This window comes from Odontesthes bonariensis, chromosome 1, assembly GCF_027942865.1.
Source record: "Odontesthes bonariensis isolate fOdoBon6 chromosome 1, fOdoBon6.hap1, whole genome shotgun sequence".
NCBI lineage: Eukaryota > Metazoa > Chordata > Actinopteri > Atheriniformes > Atherinopsidae > Odontesthes > Odontesthes bonariensis.
Window position 1 is genome coordinate 30,547,771 of NC_134506.1, and position 25,720 is coordinate 30,573,490.

Below are 25,720 nucleotides of genomic sequence, written 5' to 3' on the forward strand. Positions count from 1 at the left end.
TGTTTTGACAAAGCTCAAGATGTGTGCAAGAACAGTGTACATCAATTTAATTTGTGGATATGAAATCACTCTGCCTTGTTAAGTTTATTACATTGACTATTACTTTCGAGCCATTGATACGCTACAGTGTATGTGGTTACAGCCATAGAAACAGTGAGAAAACATGCAATAATATGCCCTCTGATGTTTGCGCTGCATGATTGTACTGGATGAGCAGAAGCCCTCCCTTTTGAGGCTGTATTTCATTGCTTGTCACGCAAATACGGTGCGTGGATAGCGGCACGAAAACACCACAGCTTGACACAAAATAACCCTTTTTGTCCCAAAAAAACACCAAAATAAGAAGTAAATTTGAAAGTTATTTTCACTATGTTTAAAGTTTTTATTAATAACTTGCTTGAAGGTCTAACACTGTTTGGGTTAAATTCAGCTGCTGTTTGTAGCTTGTTTTAATTCTGACTCTTTCATTTAAATATGCAACACCTGCTTAAAACGCATCCACCTAACTCATCCTCACCTGCTGACCAGAATCTAGCTGTGCAACAATTTACAATTAAACTGTGTGGGATTTTAAGAACAATGCATAAACAAGTTCTCCACAAAGTTTTGATCAGCTATTTGCTGTGTCTCTGTAGCTACTCAAAATATATCTTCTGTGCCCACTATGTGTCCGTTCCTTTATTCGTGTGTCTGCCTTTGACTGATGGTTGCCCCCTGAAGCACACAGCATATCTACAGGACAATAATTTCCCTCGACGCCTCCATTAGGTGAAGAAGCTAGAGGAAAAGGAGAGGAGGAGGAGGAGAGGGAAGGGGGATATTAAAAGCAGGGATGGAGGAAGTGAAGAACAAGATGGTTTAAAGGAGGGATGAGGGGAACGGTCGACCTCCTGGGAACAGACTAAAATGCCTCCCTATCCCTAATCTTTGGCTCTATTCTGAGAATCAGCAAGAGGGATGTCGGCGACAGAAGGACACTGCTGACAGATGATCAGACATGAGGGCACTCACAGGCCTGATGAATGGGATCTCTACAGTGGTTAAATTGCTGCACCATGGAGGAGACAGGGATGGACAGAAAAGACAAAGAACTCCCCATTACCGGGGGACAATTGCTTTGACAAGATGGGCTTTTTGCTATGATGTAATATTTGAATTGCCATTAGACAAAAGTATAGTTTTAATGCAGGTGATAATTGTGACTATATAAAAAAAACCCACTGCAGATATGACTTCAAAAAGATATTCAACACAGGCTTTTAAAAAATTTGAACCACTTTTCCAGAGATGATGTCACAAAAAACAATTTTTTTTTACACCAGCAGATCAGACAGTGTGCAGGTTACAGAAAGCTGACAGAGAAATCAAGAGAAAAAACGGTCTCCTCCACTTAGAGCAGAATGTCCTGTTGAGAACGGATCATTGTCTGACTGTGTGAGTGCCTAAAGGTAAGGGCTTCTATATAAGGGATGAGACTATAGAGCGAGTGGTGATAAGTATCTTATCAGCTTGTTGTCTGCCTCCTGAACTCTCAGAGGATATCTGTTGTATTACAGTCATGGCCACCAGCAGATAAAGGATTTTCTGTTTTTGTACCTTTGCACAGCATATAATAAAGACAAAACATCCCTTTGATGGTGTTTCAATGATCTCATAAGTCATTTCTGACAGAAAAAAATCCGGACAAATTAAAAGTTTGTGCCATGCCATTCTTTCTTGCACTTTAACCGTGTCCTTTTAGTCCAGGTTACATTTCCTGAGACTGCTATTACACAGCATAGACAGCAACATACATTATGTTGTGTTTTCTGTTGCCAATTACATGGAGGATCTCCAGGCATTTTCACTTGATTGTGATATATGTTGTCATTGCATAGCTTTTTCCAACAACCAGATGTAGGGATTTCATTTTCACATATATTTAGACATTATACCCCCCTAAATGGACCTTTGGAGGCTTCGAGGCTGGATAGGAGGCTAGGTTGGTTTCACACAGGCAAGCCTCATCAATCTCTTAGTTCATTCTGTTGACAAAGGGGGTTCTCTTTCATTGGCAAGAGCAGTCGATAGACTAACGGCTGCCTAGATGAGAGCAATTCCATTAAAAGGCCTTCCACCTTGGGCCTTAAAAAAAGGGCTTATCAGAGGCCAGCAGCAAGGGAGGTACACAGCCACCCATCGTCAACTGGGAGAGGAGAGAATGAACGCTGCTGACAATCTCTTCAGCTTCTCCTTTTCTACTGTCATGTCCTTGACAAGAGAAATGCCCCTGCCTTCCTCATCAGCTCCTACACTCATATCAAGCTGAAGCAGGGGTGTATGACACAGAAACTGGATCTCTGTGCCGGGAATGTGGATGGGGTTTATACATTGTATCTGGACGCTGAAATAACCACTGCGTTACCTGGTAAGTTCATGAAAATTTTAAGGAGACATATGGACTGATACAAAAAAATATATAGTCAGCTGATGACAATATCCAACAATACAACATTTATTTTTTTCGTTGTGGTCAACAAAACTTGTGATATCCCAGAGGCAAATTTGACTGTCCCACATTTGCTCTCCTAATGCTAGGAAAAAAAACACTAAAGTGTGATTCACACGTCAGTCTCATTTCAGTTTCCATTTTGTTGGATCTGTATCGGATATTTATCTCCACAAATTCACTGGGAAAAATAGGTGAGACAGGAAATTGAGCGACAGGAGGGATATTGTTAAAGGAAATGCCACCAACTTGACAAAATGTCCTGCAATCATGTAGTTTTGTCTTTCAAGAAAGTACAACAAAAAATGATTGTATTAGCCTCGCACTTTTTGCTCTTTTTTTTTTTTTTTTGTCCACCAAATCCTGGCAGATCTAAGTGTTTTCTTAGCTCCTAAATGCTCAGCTATACTCACTAGCTTGTTGCTAACTTTGTACCACCAGCCCATTCTTACCAGAAAACATTAAAAATAATCCATCCATTTTACCATCCGCGGCTAAAATTTAGAGATTGGCAAGTATCACTATGTGATTGGTTGTACAGAGCAGTGTCAACATCATGATGGGAATGACAACCCATGAGTATAAAAATATATAATACATAACAATGTGTAGTTTTGTAACCCTAAACCTGTATTTTTAAAATTTAGACCTAACCATCTGCAGCTGAGAAAAGGCAGAAAAGAAAGGAGTCGAAAAGGAAATGTTGACGTACCAAGAAAAAGGTTGTGGATGAGTTTTGAACAAGCGATCTCTAGCATTAGAGAGTCAGCAGAGTAACTCCATCATCCGCCCCTCCTCATCCTGATAGGCAACAAAATCAGCAGTTACATGCACAATTGAGTCGAGCTACAATTACAGCTCAACTTGGCCAGCAAATTGAACCACTGTCCTTATCCTAGTATAGATTCAGGGCAACAGAATCAAGTTATTACATGAAGTATGTCTGATGCAGTGATGCTATTGATTGTGTGAAAATACGTTCAATACTTTCTATCAATTCAGAAATGTATGAGAATTTCAGCAGCCTCTGCTGTTTTTACAAAACATGTAAAAAATGAAATTCTGGGGCATGTATGGAGCAGCTACGCCCATTTGAGTCCAACTGAGTGTACACGTGCAGTAGTGCTTTGAGCTCAACCACAAAATCCACATTGATGGTGTGTTAGACTTTGTTAGATTTAGATCAGATTAATATGTTTCCATTGATTTATAAAAGTTTTGTATCTCATCTGACAAACGCAATTTTTTTCCAGTTTCTTGCAAAAGGGGATTTGTCATGTGTGGATTATCATGTAATAAGGCATCTCCGGTGAATAATGTCATCATGTACATGTCATAATGTCATAACACATACATCATCATGTAAGCTGCATGTCTGTATGGATAAATAAGCATGGGAAACAGAAATGGTTCAATTATAGAGCTCTTTTGGTTTGTGACTCTGTAACATTTTGCACTAAGGAGCAACAAAGGTATTTTTAGGGTATCTTCAGTCGAGAGTTCAGGTTAGCCCTCCTTATGATTAGAAGGGTTAGTGCTTTCTTAGAAAACCGCCTGTTTGTCCGTGTCAAAAATGACATGAGAATGATGAAAGTCAACCAGAACATTGAAGTTGATTAACTGCTATAAACTGCTAGCCTGGGAATTCCCATGCTGCTTTGCGCTCGATTTCATTCTCACTGCAAAGTCAGCCTGGAAACCACCGCCCTTATTTTTGCCAGAGTTTGGGAACCAATCACAGAACGGGGGGGGGGGGGCAGCAAGACGATGACGACGTCTATGCGCTACACCGAAGCTTGTAGAGTGTTAATCCAACATGACAGCGGACACAACGTTACCGTTCAATGCAGCCTTAGAAAGTGTTTCGTAGATTCACCCTGGGGTCATTTGAACCGTGACATCCAGCCAAGTAGCCCACCGAAGTTTTTCCGATATTGGCTGAACATCAGCTGAGTTACTGAGTTATCCCGAATAGCTTAGTACAAGCAGAGAGTGTGGTACTAGCGCTAATGGACCCTGGCAGTATCTCCAAAATTACCACACTAAAATCACATGTCATGACACCAAACTTCTACAGTTGTACAAATATGGTCTGTACTCACAAAACGATGCATTTGGAAGTTTGTACATAGTCCAGGAGTTTATTATTATCATCAACACAAGCCTGATAGCTTCTCTGCTGCTAAAGCTGCGTCGACGTCACTTCTGGGAGCTTGGAGCTTCAAAGTAAGATGAGGGTTGATCTACTACTGTAGACAACAAAGCAAGGCTGCTCAATTTCTCCATTATTAAAATAAATTCACAACTCTACAACATAAAAATTCACGTAGAATATAGCATATAGGCCTACTTTGTTGTCAATTTAAGTAGCTTGGAGCGCAAGTTTACTTTTATTTTCCATTTTTTTCTTCTTCCTCGTCGAATTTCTGTCGTCATCTGGTATAAGTGATACAATTGGCTATGAATCGCGCGCAAAGCAGCATGGGAAGAACCTGACGTCATTTGATAGACATTCGTAGCGCCCAATAAATGGCTCTAGGCATTCGTAAACCACGCCTCAAATACGAGAAAATGCACACCTAGTTCCCAGACCACCATCTCAACGAGATTGTGGACGCGTCAGCCAGGCTAATAAACTGCTATAAAGCTTCATAAACACAGGAAGGTGATAATTGCTACAAGAAACCTTCTTTAAATCGAAAAAAGAAATCAATTTGATTCTTCAATATTGCTATTCAATATATTGTTGTTGATAGACAAACTGTTATTGTAGAAATAGCAATATGCCATATATGGATGACATCAAATAGTTATGCATTTCTTTCACAGGATACAGCACTCGACTTACTAAACTGTACATACATTAATAAATGTATCCCATCTCCAAACTGATGGAGATGGAGGGAAACGACATTTACCAACTGCACTACAGCTGCAGTTTTTAAAGAATAAGAAATTTAAAAAACGAGAAAATGCAAGCATACATGAGATAAGAACAACATCTCTCCGATTGAAGGTGTAATCGGTTTTGTTGCAGTTGGTTCTAAAATAAGGACTTTGAGCTTTAATATGTTTGGTTTTAATGAACTGAATTAAATTAATTGGCTCGTGTCTTCTTCGGCTTTTGCTTCATTCAAGTGAAATTACATTAAATGGAAACCATTTGTAACCATTTAATGTTTGTGTAACATCAAACAGAAGTGTATCAAGTTTTGTTGCGCATGAATGTGGTAGATGAACAAAATGATGAATAGAAACAGGCCTTTTGGTCTTGATATGTTAACTTCACAGCCTAACATCTCATTCTTGGTCCTTCTTGGCATGCGTGACTGGCAATCACAAGTATCCTTTTGAGGGTAGCAGTTGTGCACATGAGTAATAGCACGTGGGCTTTACTGTGTCCCTGAATCAATTTCCTGGTCTCAAACATGACATGACAAGTTAGTGGGCTACACCACTAAACTATACCTCTAATGCTATGTCAGTGGCAAATGTTTAAGGATTAGCATCTCTTACAGTAAAGATGCCTCACGTTTCCTGTGAATGTTCATGAGAAAAATGATAATATGTACGCATTAACTGAAACATACAAATGATGATTGGTGAGTTGCACATTTGACACTGAGTTCCATTCTGTATTTGGTTTTGAATGAAGTGACATGATCATAAATGCCAGCAAGAAAATGCAGGTGAAGCATTTTTCTTTTAAGCTAATGTCCCAAACACCCACAGGTTTTTGGGGCTATGAGAGGCATGGGAAAATGTCTTATTCATTATGGAAAAAGTTCTATGTTATAGGTTGTCCCTTAAAGTGATGGTTCGCAGTAGATTCACCCTAGGGTCATTTGAACTGTAGACAACAAAGCAAGGCTGCTCAATTTCTCCATTGATAAAATAAATTGACAACTCTACAACATAAAAATTCATGTAGAATATAGCGTATACTTTGTTGTCCACAGTAGTAGATCAACCCTCATCTTACATTGAAGCTCCCAGATCAAGGAAGTGATGTCGATGCAGCTTTAGCAGCAGAGAAGCTATCAGGCTTGTGTTGATAATAATAAACTCCTGGACTATGTACAAACTTCCAAATGCATGGTTTTGTGAGTACAGACCATATTTGTACTACTGTAGAAGTTTGGTGTCATGGCATGTGATTTTAGTGTGGTAATTTTGGAGATACGGACCAGGTTCCATTAACCCTTGTACGAAGCTATTCGGGATAACTCAGTAACTCAGCGGATGTTCAGCCAATATCGGAAAAACTTCGGGTGGGCTACTTGGCTGGATGTCACGGTTCAAATGACCCTAGGGTGAATCTACTCCGAACCATCACTTTAATCTCCAGCTGCTTAAATATCACTTGGCCTTGCAGGTGGTGCAGAGTAGGTTTGCGTGCATCTTCATCATAGTGCCTCAGCAGACTTTTAGCATGTCACACCATTCGTAGTATGCAATTATGAATCTACCAGTCAAATTTTAGCAGAATTAATATCAGGAACACATCAGGTTTCAGAGCATTGATATCCTTAATGAACCAGAATTTCCAAAAAACAATTGAAATCAGCAAACCCAGCTAAACCCGGTCAGTAGCTCTTACCAGCAGGAAACATCAGACTGGAAAAGTTGGGATGAAAAAAAATTACATTCTTTTTGTCTTATTATTATTTCTTAAATTATAATATAATCCTTCTAACATTAATCATACAAAAGGTACGTTTTGGTAAGGGAGCGATGGCAGACTATTTCATTGATGGGCTCTAAATCCTGATGATATTTCATCTATCCTGTAGTTGATGACCTTTTCACAAGGATTTGTATAATTAGATGAGTGTTGGCAGGGATCTAGAGGGAACCCAGCAGGGATAAGCACGTCATCCGTCAGGTTGATATTTCTTTGTTCGCAAGAGTCTTAAACACAAGAGCCCAAGGGCTGCAGCAACAATGTTATCAGTCTGTCATAAAACTATCACATGTGAGTTTAGGGCTATTATGAATGTTTGAATTAAAGCTACATCAGCTGAAAGCCAATAAAGTAGGAGCCTTGACCTGACCAAAGACCAACTAGCTTGAAGGAACGTTCTTCAGCCTGAGCCCTATCTTACCCGGTATTCAAATGTAAAAGTGGAGTAATGTTACAGAAGACTGGAAATATTGTCTTAAAAAAAACTTCTACCAAACAGATGAACCAACATTATATGCGGAACTAGTCAGTGAGTCGGAGCCACAAGTGTTCTGTGTTGGAACCTGGAAAGATGGATTCTCTCGTGATTGCGATCTCAAGAATTTCATCACAATCTAGTTGCTTTGCGAGATGACATCTCCTTTATTTTTTTTTTAAAGGGATGTCAGAGCAATAATTCTTTTTTTTTTTCTTTATATAGCGCCAAATACAACAAATGTCACCTCAAGGCACTTAAATAATAAAGTCCAATTCAAGCCAATCGGAATTCAATTCATTGTAATCATAATTATTTATAAAATAATCCAATTAATTCATATAGAGCCAATTCAAAAACAATTTCCTAGCTAAGGAAACCAACAGATTGCACGAAACTTGTTTTCAGTCCAATCTCCCGGATAGCAATAAATGCTCAAAAATGTGGTGGAGTTATTATTGGGGGTCTGAGTCTAATTGTCATCAACACTGGGTGTGCAGGTGGTTCTCTACAAAAGACTGTGTCGTGGTGACTGGGCAGTCTTCATTCGTAACGCAATTCAGCTAGTATGCATGGAATACGGTCCTGCAAGGATGCATGATAATAAGAACAACCAGACACTCCGTGTGTCTGCAATGAAGCAAACACAGGCTTCTAAGCTTCGTACAGTCTGTGCAATTCTTGTAAAGAAGAACATGAAAGAACTATGGAGATATCTTTGATCATGGCCAAAAACAGAAGTCATACATTGGATTGTGATAAAGGTTCAAAGACCACCGTTAACACCATCTTGTGACTAAAGAGAAAAATTTCTGAGAGTGGCAGAAATTTCAGATAATCATCCTAGATGTGGAATTAAAAAGTATAGTGGAGCAAATATAACAGTTAAATTAACAGTTTTAATATGTGCTGTAGTGAGCAAAGCAGTCATTTTTCAGTCCGTGAGCTCAAAAAAACGTTCTTTACGCTTAGACTCCATGTTGCTCTTTAGAGTCGCAGCCTGCCACGACTCTGCGGGTATCATCATCACCCTACACAGGAGATCTTTTCAGTCTCCTCACAATTGACACCAAATTTGTATGCAGTTTACGCATGTGCACCCTCCTGGCCCGCTCTGTGCCCAACACTCAGCTCATAAGGCAACCTACTGTATGTGAAAACAGCTTCAAGGAGAGAGGACTTAATGTCATTTACCAAAATAAGGCATCTTTATTTCAGAGCTGTCATTTTAAACAGTTCATTTTAGCAGCCCTTATATACATCACAGGTGCCTGAAAGACTTTTACAAAGGCTACACCTGTGCATCCTCGCTCATAGACCCTCTGAAAAGCCTCATATCTCCTCGCTCCCTGCAGCTGCACTTACTTTAAATTACATTAAAGTAATCAAGGCATCTCTCAAAATCCTTTGCTGAGATCGATTTCTAGGTCACAGGCAGGGGATGGAGTAGGATGGAGACAGCATGGCACAAAGCAGAGAAATGCAAAGAGGATTGAATTGAAGTATTTTGAAATGAATTAAATTATGTTCTATCAGTTCTAAAACAGTTAATGGGTTAGTTATTGGGCTGCACAGTGGTGTGGTGGTTTGCCTTACAGTGAGGGGGTTCCAGGTTCAATTCCCAGCTGGGGCTTTTCTGTGTGGAATTTGTTCTCCCAGTGTATGTGTGGGTTTACTCCTGCTTCATCCCACTGTCCAAACACATGCATGTTTGGTTAATTGGTGTCTCTAAAATTGTCCCTAGGACTGAGTGTGGTTGTGTGTGGCCCTGTGATGGACTGGTGACCTGTCCAGGGTGTACCCTGCCTCTCGCCCGATGACCGCTGGGATAGGCTCCAGCCCCCCTGCGACCCGACCGATGGATTGAGCGGGTATAGAAAATGGATTGATGGTTGCGTGGGTTAGTTATAGCTGTGGACAGGAATTGTCTCCTGAAACATTCATTGCTGGAGTGGAGCTGGCGAAGCCCCTGACTAAAAACACTTCATTTTTTGATCACTGCATTATGTTGAGTTTATGCAGGTTGGGTTTATTAACTTGAACTTATTAACTTTGCGCCATCAGCTCTAGAGGCTCTAGAGCAACCCCCGGTACAGAGCCAGTCTTCTTTATCAGTTTGCTCTGTTTTTCTGAGTAGCTGACTCTGATGTAGCTGCGTCAACAGATGGCTGCCAAGCTTTTTGCAATCTCAGTCACAGACTTCTAGAAGACAGGCAGCATCTTGTTGCAGACTTTGAAAGACCAAAACTTCCTCAAGAAGTACTGTCTGTTCTGTTCCTTCTTGTTGACAGCCTCAGTTTTTCACTTCGTGTTCAGTCTGTTTACCAGGTAAACTGCAGGTACTTGTGGTCCTCCACCACCTCCCTCTCTTCTCCCATGGATAGAACTAATTGATTTTCTCCTGATCCAGCTAAAATCCACAATTATGTTCTTTGTCTAGTTTAGATTCTAGATGAGTGGATTTTTCCCACACCATGCCACAAAGCGGTCGACCAGTTCCCTGTACTCACCATGTTGTCCATCACTAATACACCCCACAACTGCAGACTCATCTGAGTATATCTGGAGATGACATCACTCTTAGTTATGCTGGAAGTCTGAGGCGTACGGAATAAAGAGTGAGAGCACAGCCACCTGTGGTGCTTCTGTGCTGCGGACAACCTTGTGATATACAAGGTGAAGATAAATAACTGACAGAAAGTAACTAGATTACAAGATCGTGGCATTTTCTTTTGAAAATTCTTCAAGTTAAGGTGATAAGATAGCAAAGAAAAACCCAACGCATAAGCTTACTCAAGTTTGATGAAGAAAGGACAAGAGGTAAGCAGCGCCTACTAAACCACGCAATCATACCCACTTCTAACTCAATGCTTTCTAAACAGCTAACGTTTATATAAAGTTTATATTCTCACCAATTTGTCGAGTTTAGTGACTTTTACATGAACCACTGTCTTCTGAGAGCTGTACCCTCCTTCTGTCACAATCGCCTCTCGATTAGTCACAGAAAGGGAAGAAATGAAAGAGAGCCACTCTAATTATCCTTCAGTCCCCGCAAGTTATGTTAATAGTCGCTTCCGGCTTAAGTAGGCTATCTATATGCAAAGTCACTTCTGATGAATTTCTTCATTATTTATTGTTAATGTGTCAGTGTATCACTATGATGAGGAGAGATGGTTGTTGGTTCTACACTATCTGGCCCTATTAGACACAAAGAGTTGCCTTGACTGTACAAACTGAGGAGTAGTGTGCCTTTCAGAGCTTTGCACTTTGATATACAGGCATTATATTTGCATTGTGGATTCTGTGCTTTTGTGATTTGTGTTGTGAGATTCAGCATTTGATTATCAAAGACACCTCAGGAGTGTCGGCTTGGGTCGACGGTGTTGTGCTGGATTCTGTAACAGCTTCTTAATCTCAGATCTTCACATGCTGCCCTTGTTCATGTGCTCTTCTGACATTTTAACGCACCCGTCTCATTTTTCAGCACGGTCTGGATCTGTTTAGCCATCGCTTTGACCTTTTATGAGGTTAACCACATTTAGATGGTCCACTCTTCCCGTCTGCAACAAACTTTTTCATTGTTTTCTGATTTATCAAGGTGAGACATCCCTAAACAGTGACATCACCAGCTGGGAATATTATCCTGTCTTATTGCACCCGTTTCAGACCCAGAGACGGAGGGAGTCTCTCAGAATACCCTGCACATTGCACAAAGCTTTCTACTGGCAGTTTACAGCTAGTAATCTCAAAAGCCTTTCAAATTGCTTGCATTATTCATAATGAAAAGGCAGCTTTTTACTGATTATTCGCTTCCTCTTGAACCTTGTAGTATTTCTAAGTTTGAAAACAGCTTGAAGATACAGGCACTTTAATGCAAAACATTACCACTCTTCGTAGCATTAAATTCGGTGTGTGTCAGCATTTCCCAGAGACCACAATCCTCTGACTCAACAGGAAAAAAAATACTCATCTTTACAGCATCAGCCCCTGCTACGCCCCAACACTTATCAAGTCTTTCACCTTGAGGTTGCCCTCTGAGGTCGGTCCATATCCCCTGAAACAGGAGCAGGATTGTGGTGAGCCTGCTCTGCTAAGCCTCTGTTCTCAGGAACACTGACCTCAATCAAATGGAGAACCTGATCCACTGGCCATGCACTCTGTAGCCCACCAAGACCTGTTTAGGCCATCAGTAGATGGATATTTGTGGTTCAGTGGGTGTGTGTGTGGATGCCTGAGTGACCATCTGGAAGTGTGTGAGCAGTGAGTATTGGTAATGTCTGTCTTAGATTGATATTTGCGTCATATTTTCCAAGTATTCCTTTCTTTTGGAATATCACAGCTTCATATCTTTAAAAAGTTGTAGAATTTCCTACTGTGCTGTAGGAAATAGAGTTCTGAGTACTGTGAAATAGTTATAGCTTTTGAAAAGATTTCATGTGCCTCAAGGTCATTTAATACACTGATCACACAAGGCACTGTGTCATCAAACCATTTAAGAGAAATCATGAATATCACTGACACTGGAGTTATGGTAAAAGGCTTTTCCACCACAGCAACGATATGCAGGAAGGTGGTGATTGGTGACACACTTATCTCCTTCCAGGTTCGATTACAGTCGTAATGTTTCCTATCTCCATTAAGTGTATTTGATTTCCCGCTGAGGGGGAAGCTGGCAGGCCAGAGATATGACTGCAGCGCCAGGGCCAAGAGGGCAGCTCTTGCAAGCATTACTTCGACTGATGTGCCTGGAAGCGGACGAAAAGTGGCAATGCTTATACAATTAGAGAGGAGACTGAGTCAGACCTCATTTTTGAAAGAGGTTTGAGCCGCTGCCCTCAGAGAGTATTATTAATTCACTGTCCTCGCCCGTTCTTTGCAGATAGAAGGATTATATAGCAGTGGATGACAAAGTGACATGCTAAGAGGAGCTTGGAAGGGCCGTGATTGAAAGAATGGATTTTCTCATTGGTCACAAGAGAATTATCTGAAAATTAAGGTGAAAGGGGTAAAAAATGTAGTGGTAAAGGAAAGAAATAGATTAGAAGTACTCCTTAAAGGTACAAATGCAGTGATGTTAGCTTGGCATAAAAGTTGCTATGCACAGATGTAAAACACCAGACAGAAGGCGATGGAAACATGCAGTGTTTCAAACGTCACACATCTCACATCCAAGTGGGCAAGACTCTCGATGTATGACAAACAAGTATGGCCTTGAAGCACCTCTCCTTGAGAATATCTTAGCTTTTTCCTTGTGGAGGTGCCCTTGGCAAGACAAAAATCTTTTGCCATGTCCTCAATCTTACTCTTCTGATCGCCACTCAAGGCTGGTAACCAGTGATGAGGATATGAATGTAGATAAACTGACAGCTTTTACCCCTGGTTCACCTCTCTCTTCACCGCAACACGATAGTACTATTTTCATTCCTGCTGCCTCACGCATCTCATAGCAAACGTGCTCGGCGTCACTCCTAGCTGAACCCGCCAGCATCATATCATTTGCAGAAAGCAAGAAGGTGATCCTGAGTCCACCAAACCACTACCGCTCCTAGACTGTGCCAAGAAATCAGTGAGAAGGGGCAGCCCAGACTGATTCCAAGATGCTTGGATTTTGAGTTTTACTAGTGAAAGTGAACTCTTACTCCAGTGATAATCACCCGTTGAATTCGGTTAAATCTCCCCGATTGGAATTTTTGAAGAGTTTAAACATTATTGTCATGCGTAATACGCTGATAATACGTGTCATATGCATTATTGTTGAGACAGCATTTTTATTTGATGTACGGTAGATTCAGGTTCTTGAAAAGTAAAATATCGCTGTGTGAAAATAAGTGAGGTTCCAATCACTCAGTTTTCTTACTGATAATCTTGGTCACTGTTGTGGTGGAAACAGAGCAATCAGTGCAATCACTTCAGCCGGCTGCTCTCACGTTGAGTAACAGGTTCCCTGCTTTCCCTGATTACTGTCCACCTGTGTCTTATCCTGGAGATGGAGGACAGACACCTGACAGAGATGCAGCTTTCTGGACAACTCTCTCTTGGAAGCTCTTCAGTAAATAAATGTATTGATGTACTCACGCCGAGTAACAAGCGGAATTGTACCTCGTGGGTACTGTCTTTACATAATGCAGGATTAACTGAAATAAAACTAGAGGTGTTGTTTTAATCTTTTGTTTTAATAACTAGATATGATGTTTTCTTTGCTGATCATTCAAGAGAATCAACAGGAACAAATTTAAAAACCGGTTGTAGTAATTAAGAAAAGCGGTGTAATGCAGACATGCAAGCAAAATAAAAATGGATCAGTGTGATTTTATATTTTATTTAGATTTAGATTCCATTAAAAAACTGAATATTTGAACATTAATATAATAAACTGTCTGCACTTAGAAGTGGCGAGGATAAATAATATGTTTCAAGCTTGGGGCTGTTCAACCACCCTAAGGTTTCAGGAGGAAAACCTTGTCTTGGAAAGGGGCCTCCAGCTGAGGTGTGGTTTGATATGGGATCCTTTGTTGTAAATAGACTGTGTGAGTCTTGATGGAAGTTTTCACTGTTCTGCTCTGCCTGTTGTGCTAAATCCACAGTTAGTTGTAGCATTTGACATAATGTTAAAACAACAAGAGGTCCAAAAAGTTTTCTGACATGTTTATTTATTTATTTTTTCAAAAACCTGAAAATGTCTTCTTCTACGGTGAAAAACAGTGTGTAACTTTTATCTTTTGATGTGGTGCCAAAAATGGGCTTCCATAGTCGGAGGCAAAGACAGAAGGTAATGTTTTTAATAATCAAAAAAATCCACACAGTGTTTGTTCCCTAACCCTAACATTGCAATCACATGGTGGTACTTAATTCCCTTAACATCTTTTGATCAAACTATGATGTTTTGGCAGTTTTACTTCATTTCATCATGGCCATTCACTGGCTCTAACCTGGTATGGACCTAGACTTTAAACTAGAAATTAAATTATGTAATTATGCTCCACGGGACGTTTTATGTAATCCTGTCAAAGCTGTACCAAACCTTTTATTTTGACCTTTAATTCAGATATCTTTCTGTTTGTGCAGTACTTTAAAAACTAGATGGATATTTAATCCTGTTTTTTGATAAGAAGGGCCTCTGACAAAATTATTGTTACAGATTTTCAGATGTCAAAATGGAGATTCATCTTATCTTTTACATCTAATTTCAATTCGACATCATGATATAGTAAGCATTATTGCACTGACATTCCTTTTTCTGTCATTTGTGTCAAGTCTGAATCTGTGCAGTTTCAATTTAAAGTTGCATGGATCCTCCTTTTTACTTGTACATTAGCAAGACTACTATTAGGTGTTAAACATGATGGAGCATCATTTTGTTGGATCGTATTTGATTTGAAGAATCCAACCAGTTTACAAAACTACAAAATGATACACTGTCTTTTTGTTGTGCTTTCCATAGTAAATGATAAAGTTTTACTGCCACATCAGTGAAATCCTTCAGTGAGTCATCCGTCACAGGTGTCAAGATCAATGTGGCCCCTAGTCCCAGAAATATAGGCAATATACTGTTATCCCTCTTCTGAAATAGGAAAACTGTGACTCATTTAAGATTGATCTTCATACACCTCAAGCACCATGTTTGCTTCTGAGTTGATGAATGAATAGAAAGAGGGGAAGAGGGAAAATGGATTTTTTTTGTCGGATGGAATTAAGTAGCACCGAATCCTTCAATTAGCTCTGTTTCACATGTCAATTTACATCACTGATGCTGTTGCACTGTGTGATAACACTAAAGGTGGTGTGGGGGCAACTGAGGGAGAAAGACTAGAAAACATGAGTGGGGTATAGAAAAGGTAATATGGGGAGACGCGTATGAGCTGAATAAGATAAATGTCAGGAGGAGAAAGGCAGGAAGAGAAAGGGCAAGTGATGGACAAGGACATAAATATAGAAGCAGAGGCTGAAGGGGGGATTGAGTGTGTGTGTGTGTGTGGGGGGGGGGGGGGTGAAATGGATAGGAAGAGGTATAAATGAAAAAGAGATTGATAAGTGACACATGAGGGAACAAAAAAGTGTGAGCTTTACATTGTGAATGATTACTATATTTTTGTCACACATGAAGCTCCTCAGGAATCTGTACATTGCCTAACAGTCGGTACACTCTTGATGTCATTCATTGTGAATTTCGACTTGTGTGTGATTGAGGCCATCTATGTTTTGTCTTTTTTCTTTTTAGAGAATGTGTGACGCTTGCTCCCGGAATTTGTTGGTGTTTCACCATCTTTGTCCAAAATTCAAAGTAGTGTCACCAATCCATCGTTAGAAACTGTGAGTCGGCAACACGTGCCGAGAAATAACGTTGTGGGCATGACTGAAAATGTGTTACATGTAAACCTAAACACGTATCTAATTCTGATCCAAACCCCATTTGCAAGTGACAGCAGTCAAAAACTGCAGTCCCTCTTTGAGAATGATGTTCACAGTGTGTGCATGTGGACTTTGATTGCAAAGTCCCTAACTGCATTCAACACACATTCACACATTCAGGTGGTGAACGTCATTTTCAGATTGAATGTAGCCCGAAAAACAACAAATAACGCTGGCACAGCTCATCAAGCAGCAAGGAGTTTGCATAGAGTAGCCACGGATCAGATTGATACGAATCACAAATTAGATGACAAGACGAGGACACCAGCACTTTGAACAGGTGCGTGTGGGCCTGAGTGATGCACATAATGTGAAGAGAGAAGAGTGCAATATTTTCTGTGGCTTTTTTGAAGGGATGGATTTTGGCCAGACCCGTGGATTTCAACAGTGCACTCCGGCTCACTACTCAATTTGCATGTTTGACAACAGCTCTGAAAAGGTTTAGTGTACAGTGGTTTAAAACAGAGCAACAGGCAGCAGCCTGGAAATACATAGAGATTTGCATGCAGCCGTGAGAAGTTGGCAGGTGCGATCCCCATACACAGTCATGATTTACCAATAAAGGACCAGATGTCACTTTTGACCAAATAGTTTGGACATACATGTGTTGGAGCCCCTTTGTTTTACTCATCCAGATGTGAGAATATATGCACCAACAAGGGAAGTGAGGAGGAAGACAAAAAAAAACAAGCTATACAACATTCTACTCTTTCTAACAAATTATTTTATAGACTTATACCTAAAGGACACGCGCAGAATTTACATTTTGGCGAGAAAAAAACAAGTTCAAACTTTTGCATGTTTACAAGAAAATTCTACAGTTGTGATATAATATCCAGTATTAGCTACATCTGTCCTTGCATTCATCTTGCACCACACACCTCCGTGATCGTGTTCCAGGAAGCACATCCCTATGTGTCCCTCATGCGTCATTTTCAGGGGTAGAATTTGGGTCCAATTTGTGGAATTGGTCCCCTGTGGCACCCATGTAAGTCTTTGCAGATTGCAGTTGTGGATTTGAGGAATCCTCAACAGGCGCCAGATGTGTCTCTTGCAGTGACTGACTTAAATAATAAACATGGCGTGGAGAATAGACAGCAGAGCCGACAGACAGGTGTTTGGGCTGAGTTTGATCTCCTCCCTGGGACATATCTTAAAGTCGCTGATGTTGCCACTGCGGGAGTTTAGAGATCCTCGAAACCTGTAAAACCACAAGTTCCCAGAAACAGTGTGCTCGTTAATCTATATAAAATATGTGAAAAGGAATTACACAGTTCTTAAAGGGGGAATGGCAACAATGTCCTCCACAATTCCCTATCCTGCCAACTGATTCATGGGTTTTAATGGGCTTTTAAGCCAGATTAAAAACTTGATGCCCCCCCTATTAAAGCAGCCTGCAGTTTCAGAGAATCACATTTATGAGATTTCCAATAAAGCAAAGAGACTTAAAAGGAATACGAAATACTTTGATGAATCCACATCAAAATGGCATATCTTGTTGAAGTTCAAAACTTGATTGGAAAGCATGAATATTACTTTGATGTTCTGAATGTTACTTTTATGTTGATCCAGTGAGTTGTTTCCTCCCTGATTTGAAACTCATCTTTAAGCATCACTTTTCTCGTTCGACCTCTAAACCATCTGCCACTGTTCTACAGGACACAATGTTAGCACCGTAAAACCGATGCTGCAATAACTTTAGTTTTTCTGAAAAGAGGTAACATCTCTTTGTTTATTCCACTTTATAATCCAACACTGGAGATGGTCGTGTTTCCAATGAATGTCCGTTTTTTCTCGACAGCACGACTAAACAACTGCGGTCATGGACAAATCTGTTATCTGAAAGCTATCTCCGCACTCTGTTCTCACTCGAGCAGAAAAAGGGTGTGAAGTCAGAGTGAACATCTGCATGCAGATGGGGACATGTCGTACAACCTGCACCCCATTCAGAGGGAATATGGGGAAACTGTGGCTCTCCCCTCACACTGGAGCTCAGCTCATATCTTTCACAACACCCAGCTCTCCTGTGGTCGGACGGGTGAAATTGATTGCCCTGCTCGCATATTTGAGCAACAGTCACTGTGGGATTTACTTTGCTGTTAGGAACATCAAACCCACTCCACCCTCAAGTCCAAATTGATTATAAAACTGCATTCTGCTGACACTGACACATCAGTGAGTGTGAATGTGTGTGTGTGTGTGTGTGTGTGTGTGTGTGTGTGTGTGTGTGTGTGTGTGTGTGTGTGTAAGCAGTAGCGGGGGTAGAAAGCATCGGGAGGATGATGGAAGCTATTTGAAAATGTTGCATTGTATTTCTGTACCTTGTGGTATGTTCATTATCCAAAGAAGCAACACAGTGTAATATGACATCGCCCTGAATTGTGATAGAGTTTTAAGCATTTTCCATAAACAGGGCTTGAAGTATTCAGATGGTTAGGGGGAATCTTTGATGCCTTTGTAACCTTCCTCTTAGTCTTCTTGGGTTCTATATGATCAACTAAGTTCGACTAAGGAGACTGGCAGTAGCACTGAAGCATGAGAGCATTGATCTCCAACTCACATAACACACAACACAAAACATGGTATGAATGTTTATATTCAAATGTTCAATTTTGTTTTTTAACGCAAAATGTTCAGCTTTGCACACATTAAATGAAATGCAGTTCTTTAAAAAAAATAATAATTCACAGAATGAAATTAAATTAGATGAAACAAGTGAGTACTGGTATAGAAAATAATAAAGATAAAATAAAATAAAAATGTCTCTTTCCCCTTTAATGGGTTGAATTGTCCTTTTTATTCCCTGTTTTCCACTGTTTGTTTCAGTTTATTGTCTTTCAGGATCCTCCAAGGAAAAACAGTTCTTTAAGTTCCTTTGTCAGTTTGTTTTTAGGAAAAAATTTAAAAAAAAATAGAAAAAAGTAAAAAATACTGAGATCTCAGAAAAGAAAGTGCAAATAAAATGTGTGAGGGGCGGTCGGTGGCGTAGTGGGTTAAGCAGACGCCCCATGTACAGAGGCTACAGTCCTCACTGCAGCTGGCCCCGGTTCGAGTCCCGCACCGAGCGGCCCTTTGCTGCATGTCTTCCCCCTCTCTCTGCTTCCTGTCTCCCTCCAACTGTCCTATCCATTAAAGACATAAAAAGCCCCAAAAAAAGATTTTAAATAAATAAAATGTGTGACTCCTCAGGACTGGGTCCTGTCCTACCACACTGATGCCCACACTGGTCCAAGAGTATCAATGTGGCAACAGTGGTGGATCACAGTCCCTCAAAAAAAAACGCCAAAAAGTCTGGGGAAACACTCGTCCGAGTCGCTCCTGGGATCGATTTCACTTCTACCAGGTAAGTTTCTCTTCACACTCACTCTCTAACGACAGTTTCATCACAAATATCATCACTTTTGGCCACTTTGTTCTGCGGCTGCATGAGGCTTTTCTTTTTTTTTCCTTTTCTCTGTCCCTCACCTTCTCACACACACCGAGGCCTACAGGTGATGCGTTCCTTTTCGTGGAAACTGGTATTTCTGAGTGTTATAATTCTAACCAGGGTTACACCTTTTTAATATGAGCCTTTTTTATTTATTTTTTGCTCAAACAAATAAGTGAAGGTCGTCCTAGAAAATGTTTTATTCAGTGACGTTTGCTAAATTTATCCCTGAGAAAAGATGACAAAGTGTAGCCCTGAAAACATGGATTTTGATTCTACCGATGCACGCACAAGTCAATAGGTTAGAGCAGATCATTGTAAAACTGAAAATTGTTCAGACGACACTGATCAGAGTTTTCCACTGTAACAGCAGCCAGTGCTTTCTTTTCCACAGGGATGAATAATCCTGAATAAGTGGACATCGCCTTTGATAGACAATGGAGAACACGATTGTTGTGACAAATAATGTCCCATCTCTTTTGGTCAGTCTTGACTGCATTGAATTTTTGTGGTGTGGAAGTAACAAAAATCATTTCATAAAAGAATAAAAGGTGGTAAAGGTGCATGTGGGCAGTAGAAATCAATGTGAAGCTTCACAAAGAGTTTTATATAATCAAGTGATTTAATTGATGTAATTCTGATTAGTTTGAAGTGCTTATGATGAAAGCCCAGTTTTTACTCTTCATTTACAGTTTTTTCTTTTTCTTTTTCAAGTCATAGACATTCACTCATTTTCATTATTAGTTAGTATGCATCCACCTGTTCTTCCAATAGCTTTAGGGCTGTAGATTATCACTGGTCTGGGCAAGATTTGGGAACGCCTGCCTCTCCATCACAGCGCTAACATTCACAGTCAATTATACACTTAGAATATTGGCCATGTTTCTTAAGGTTGTGGCAGGAGGCCAGAGCACTAGATAAAACCCGTCAGTGGTGCACACCTTAAGTCCTATGACACGTAATGAAAGTCAGACGAAAAGCGATGGAACACTCAGTTTTCATCAGATCGTGACAGACCAAATCAAACCACTTAATAATTTATCAACAAGTTTTCCCCATTTCACATTCATTTTACTGCTTCGTTTTTAGATATCGAAAGCATTTTTACAGAAGAACCACCATACGAGAGCAGACCTGACGACATTGTAGACAGTTCATAGTTTTCAGACTGGAAGCACTACGAGGAGCTTATGGGATAAAAGGACTTTATTGCAACTTCAACATGTTCGGTTTCCTGCATGCTGTCAAATATGTGAAAATGCTGAAACAGCAAGTTGATACAACAAAAAAGAATACTCATCATCCACTGAGGCTGCCAGTCATGTTCACCCTGATTGTACATTGTCTAGATTTGAATAACGTGCTTAATTTGGTTATATCCCTCACATTTGCATGTGGAAGAAGACAAGGAACAGAAGAATTGGGTATGAAATAATTTGCATGTTTGCACACATGCAAAATACTTGTTCCTGCACAAAATATACCTGCATTATAGCAATTATCATCAGGCAAGCACCAATTGGCCTGAATCACAGTGACATGAAAGAGAATGTTTCCTTTCCCAGCTGCACACAGCAGATAAGCAAACTGATTATTTAGCTGGATATTTGTGACCTTTATTCTTTATTTTCATACCACTGTTTGTATTGTTCCTCTAAAGCACACCAGAAGTTCTTTTCCTAGTACACTCTTTAGAGTGAATTATTCCATATCCTATTTCTCCAGCTCTGCTATTGTCCACTACCTGCCAGCTCCATCACCTTGCCCAAGGGTGAAACCTGGTCCGTGACCCTCCTGATAATGATTTTGTTTGACTTCAGTCTGGCTTCTGTTGTTCCGTAATTTCATTTTAGAATAACAAAAAGAAAGAAAATGACATTAACGATTCATAGCCTGTGGTTAGTAACAGATAGAAACAGATGAAGAAAGAACATCTATTTGTTTGTTGTCTTTAGCCAAACTTTCCATCTTTATTTTTTTTACAGTTAGTCTTTTCAAAAATGAGGTTTGTAATATGTTTGACTTGTCTGCTGTGTGCTCTTGTATAAATCACTGGGCTCCGTTCGCTTCAACAAGTAAAAGTTCAGCGCCCGGACATATCCTTTTTATAAACACAATCGCCCATCGGCACAGTTTAGGAAATGTTGCAAACAAGGGAGGAGTGGGAAAGCAGACAAAGAGAGAGGACTAGAAGAGGAGAGGAGGGGAGCCTGTGTAGAAGGTCATGCTATAAAAGATGTCTCCTTGCATTTAGACTTCGTTCTGGCAATCTGCACACAAATGCCACAGAACTGAATCGTATAAGTTCAACAATTCAACAATTTCACATAGAGTCATCCAACTACACAGCCTTGGGTGAGCAGTACAAAGAAAGAAATAGCTCCTTTTTACCATAAAGAATCAGTGACTCAGCTTCATCAGCCTAAAACCTGCTTCCAGCATTACAGACCTTAAACTGTCGTTCTCACACAAAAACACCTTTTCTGAATGTTTTTCACGTCAAGTGGAGAAACGTTTAACTTTAATGTACTAATTTCTGTATGTGACTTTACAAGGACAGTTCAACACAGTGATCCACCACAACATTAAACCCACCAACATGTAAATGAGAAAAACTGCTCGTCCCGTTGCAGCACAACCTGCATCCTGGCACTCAAATGGTTGCTCTATTCCCACTTTAAGGGAACAGCTCACTACATCTTTGGAAACCAATCCACAAAGAATCCACAAAGACCCCACAACAAACAGGAACCAAAAGTTCTGTTGCTCGTGTCCAGGTATCAGAGACTCTGATGGTCTTCATGTTCAACAATCATGTTAATCATTCACAGCGAACATTGTATGATGATCTTTTTTGTCTGTCCTTCAGTCTCCAGTCTGAAAGTCCACTTGATAAAGTTGTATTTAAAGGATGTTGCCTCAACTCATTCCACACACAATAGGAGGAAGAGATGTTCCTCCTGAAGGGTCCAGAATAGAATTCTAAAATAAAGTTCATTAACAACTGTTAATGATTGCAATTATTAAGTCCATATGACATTAGAATTTCACTTGAAATGATCTGTATATTTACTGAGATAGTAACCGCCAGGCAATTTCAAGATGGCTTTCAAGAGGCAAGATTTATCTCTACAGGGACTTTGCTCATACTTCAAAGGTCCCATGGCATGTTTTTCCATGTTTTCTTGTTAATCTGCAGTGTTAAAATGGTCTATTAAACATCACCCAAAGCTCAATAAAAGAGGTACATGTATGTTTCAGTATTTTTATGGGGAACAAACTCCTTTCAACCAGTAGCTTCAAACTCTCGCTCCCAAGACTTTTTCTCAAGACCATTTTTACTCACGCGTCACAGTGAATGAAAGGCAGGATGACCCTTTTTAGCTTCCCGAAAAACCCAGCAATCATGGATCAGTGGATGCCGTTTCTTTTTCCTGGCCAGCAACAGAGTGTTTTCTTGTTTATTTTTGCCGGCAACTGGAGTAGAGCACATTCACAAGTCACTGTCATCCCCTTTGCCGCCTTCTTCAGGAATTCTACCAATCAGAATACACTTTAGCCTCTCGTTCTCGGGAGGAGGTTTCCCTGGAGAGTAAGCTCGTTAATTCTTTCTGAACTACTTAAAAACTATTTGGAATTATGAAGTGTAGAAAGCTAATATAGAGGGGCTCAAAATTAAGAACCATATGACTGGAAATTATCATGTCATGTCCACTTTTAACAATATCTGAAACAATGCCGGTGAAGAGACAGGATGCCAAAGCTTATGTCATACCTGGAGCAAGTTGATGTAAATCCTACACCCTCTGAGGTTTGATGTAACAAATCACCAAAGGATATTTTTTATCCAGCATGAAATGTGGTTTGTAAAAAATCATAAATAAGAGATTAGCCAAATATAACGGAAGCCACTTTTCCTCAATCGCCATCTATCCCATGACATTGACATTCAGTATGAAAACTGTGTTTGGTACACAATGTAGAGCCAGGGTTTGGGTTACTGGACCAGTTGCAGCTTGCAATTGGAAAGGCATTGATGACAGAATGAGCCGCCAAATGTTCAAAAGAGGAGGAAGGACTGGCCAACTTCCATTTTCTGCACTTTCTTGGCAGCCAGTCACACATACGTTAGGTCACTAATGCAATACCTACCATCAGCTTTAGAAGGTGGAGTTTTTACAAGGTAAGAAGGCAGGCTTCTAATAAGCAAAGAGAAGTCCTGATCAATTCCAAAGAGAAGAAGCAATAAATGGTAGGTCGAAGGTCATCAAAGCTGAGACTGAATATACACAGAATGATGTAAAGGCTGGAACATAACAGATGGCGTTCCAATTTGAAATTAAAGCGGGCATATTCTTCACAAGTTGAACATTTTCTGCCATTTTACAAAATTATCACACCAGCACTCGTGGGTGCTCTACCCATGAGTGCATTGCTCCATTTTGTCATCACACACACGCACATACTCAGGAAGTGAAAACAAAGTTAGAGACTATGAGTAAAGACTGATGCACAGTTTATTGCAAGCAGGAAACTAGCCCCAAGCTTGGACGGGACAGGTTATTTAGTCATCTAAAGGTCTCAGGTGACAGGTTTTAATGATGGCCATTCACCTCCTCCTTCCATATATCGAATTTTAAAAAAAAACAAAAAAAAAACACCAGAGGAATATCAGAACAATACAAAATTACTTTGATTGAAATATTCTATGAACTTTTTCTATCACATTGTCCTCTGTTGCTCTTTTAAATGATATTAGTGATGTTAGTTGTCAATCAAAATGTTTCTCTGTCTAAGTTTATTTAATTTCAACACATTGTCTGGTAATATTCTATTAAGCAGATTTTTAATAGCTGCTTATCTGAAAACAACAAACATAACTTTCCATCTCTCTCAATGCTTTGTGCTGTACACTGTGATCTTCTCCACCGTGAGCTTTGCTTCTCCATTTCACTCAAGAGCTTCAACTATACCTCATAACCAATTTGCATCAGATTTTAGCTGACTTATCACAACAGAATATTTGTGGGATGACATGATTCTACCATTTCCGAATCCTCCTCCAATGACTGCATCTCTTCCAGCCTGCTGGTTTCAATTCTTTGAGCACATCTCAAGAACCAACTAGCTCCCCGGGCTAGTCAGTGCAGCCTTTCCCAGAGTCCAGTGGTATAACCCCACCATTCTGTATTGGAGACTGCCGACTTGTCTCCTGCTCCAGTGTAAGTTGAACTATCTGACTCCCAGCCTCTGCCCTTTGTGAGATTGCTGGTCACATCTGTGTGTCTTTCCTCCAGGCTGCCTTCCCAGTTCTCTCTGTGGATGGCCTCCATTGTCTGCTCTGGGTGACTTGGGCAGCAGTTGTAGTTGTGTTCCATGCCCCTGGGCCTTTCCAACCAGCCAATAATGAATTATGTAATCATTTTACATTTCTGAAAAATATATATATATTTACCTACTCCATGTACATTTTACTCATAGTGACACAACTTAGTACAAAGTGAAAGAGTGATAGCCAAGATTAAAGAGGAGGTAAACAAAATCAATGAATAACAGATTAAAACAGGGCATTTGTATCCCTTTGATCCAACATCCCTTATTGCATGTATGATAGCCAATGTTAATGTGCTGATGCATGACCAAAAGGTGGATTGTACAGAAACTAAAAATGGTGGCGACATTAGCAATTTATGCAATGTTTCCTAAAACACAGCATGGCAGTGTATTTTCCTGATGACTTGGTGGTTACCAGAGCTCCAGTCATTCAGCTGCAAGGCTACCGAGCTTATGGGTTCCACCGGGTTCTGTTGTGCTCCAGTTCCGCAGTCCTCAGGGCGTCCCAAGACTATCACAGACTTAAAGTGGAGCAAGTTCAGTGCTGATCCCAGCACAGGAGAACTGGAGGAACACTAGGTGAACCAAAATGCCCTTTTTAAGTCAAATCTGGTCATGTAAAATGTGGTTGTGTAGCGGTGATTAACACAAAACACTGAAAAAACGTGTAAAAAAATGTTGATAAAAAAGTTATTCACATCTAATAGTGACAGATAGAATTTTTTGATATAAGGTGTTGTTTTCTTGACAGAATTTTTATTTCCAAGGTGTGATAATGCACTAGTTGCAGAAGCTGTGTCGATGAATAGCAGACAAATAACTGAAAAACAACATGTCAAACAAACATGTCTATGTAAAAACTCAGAGATTCAATGTTCATTTCACAGCAAATTTCACAAGTAG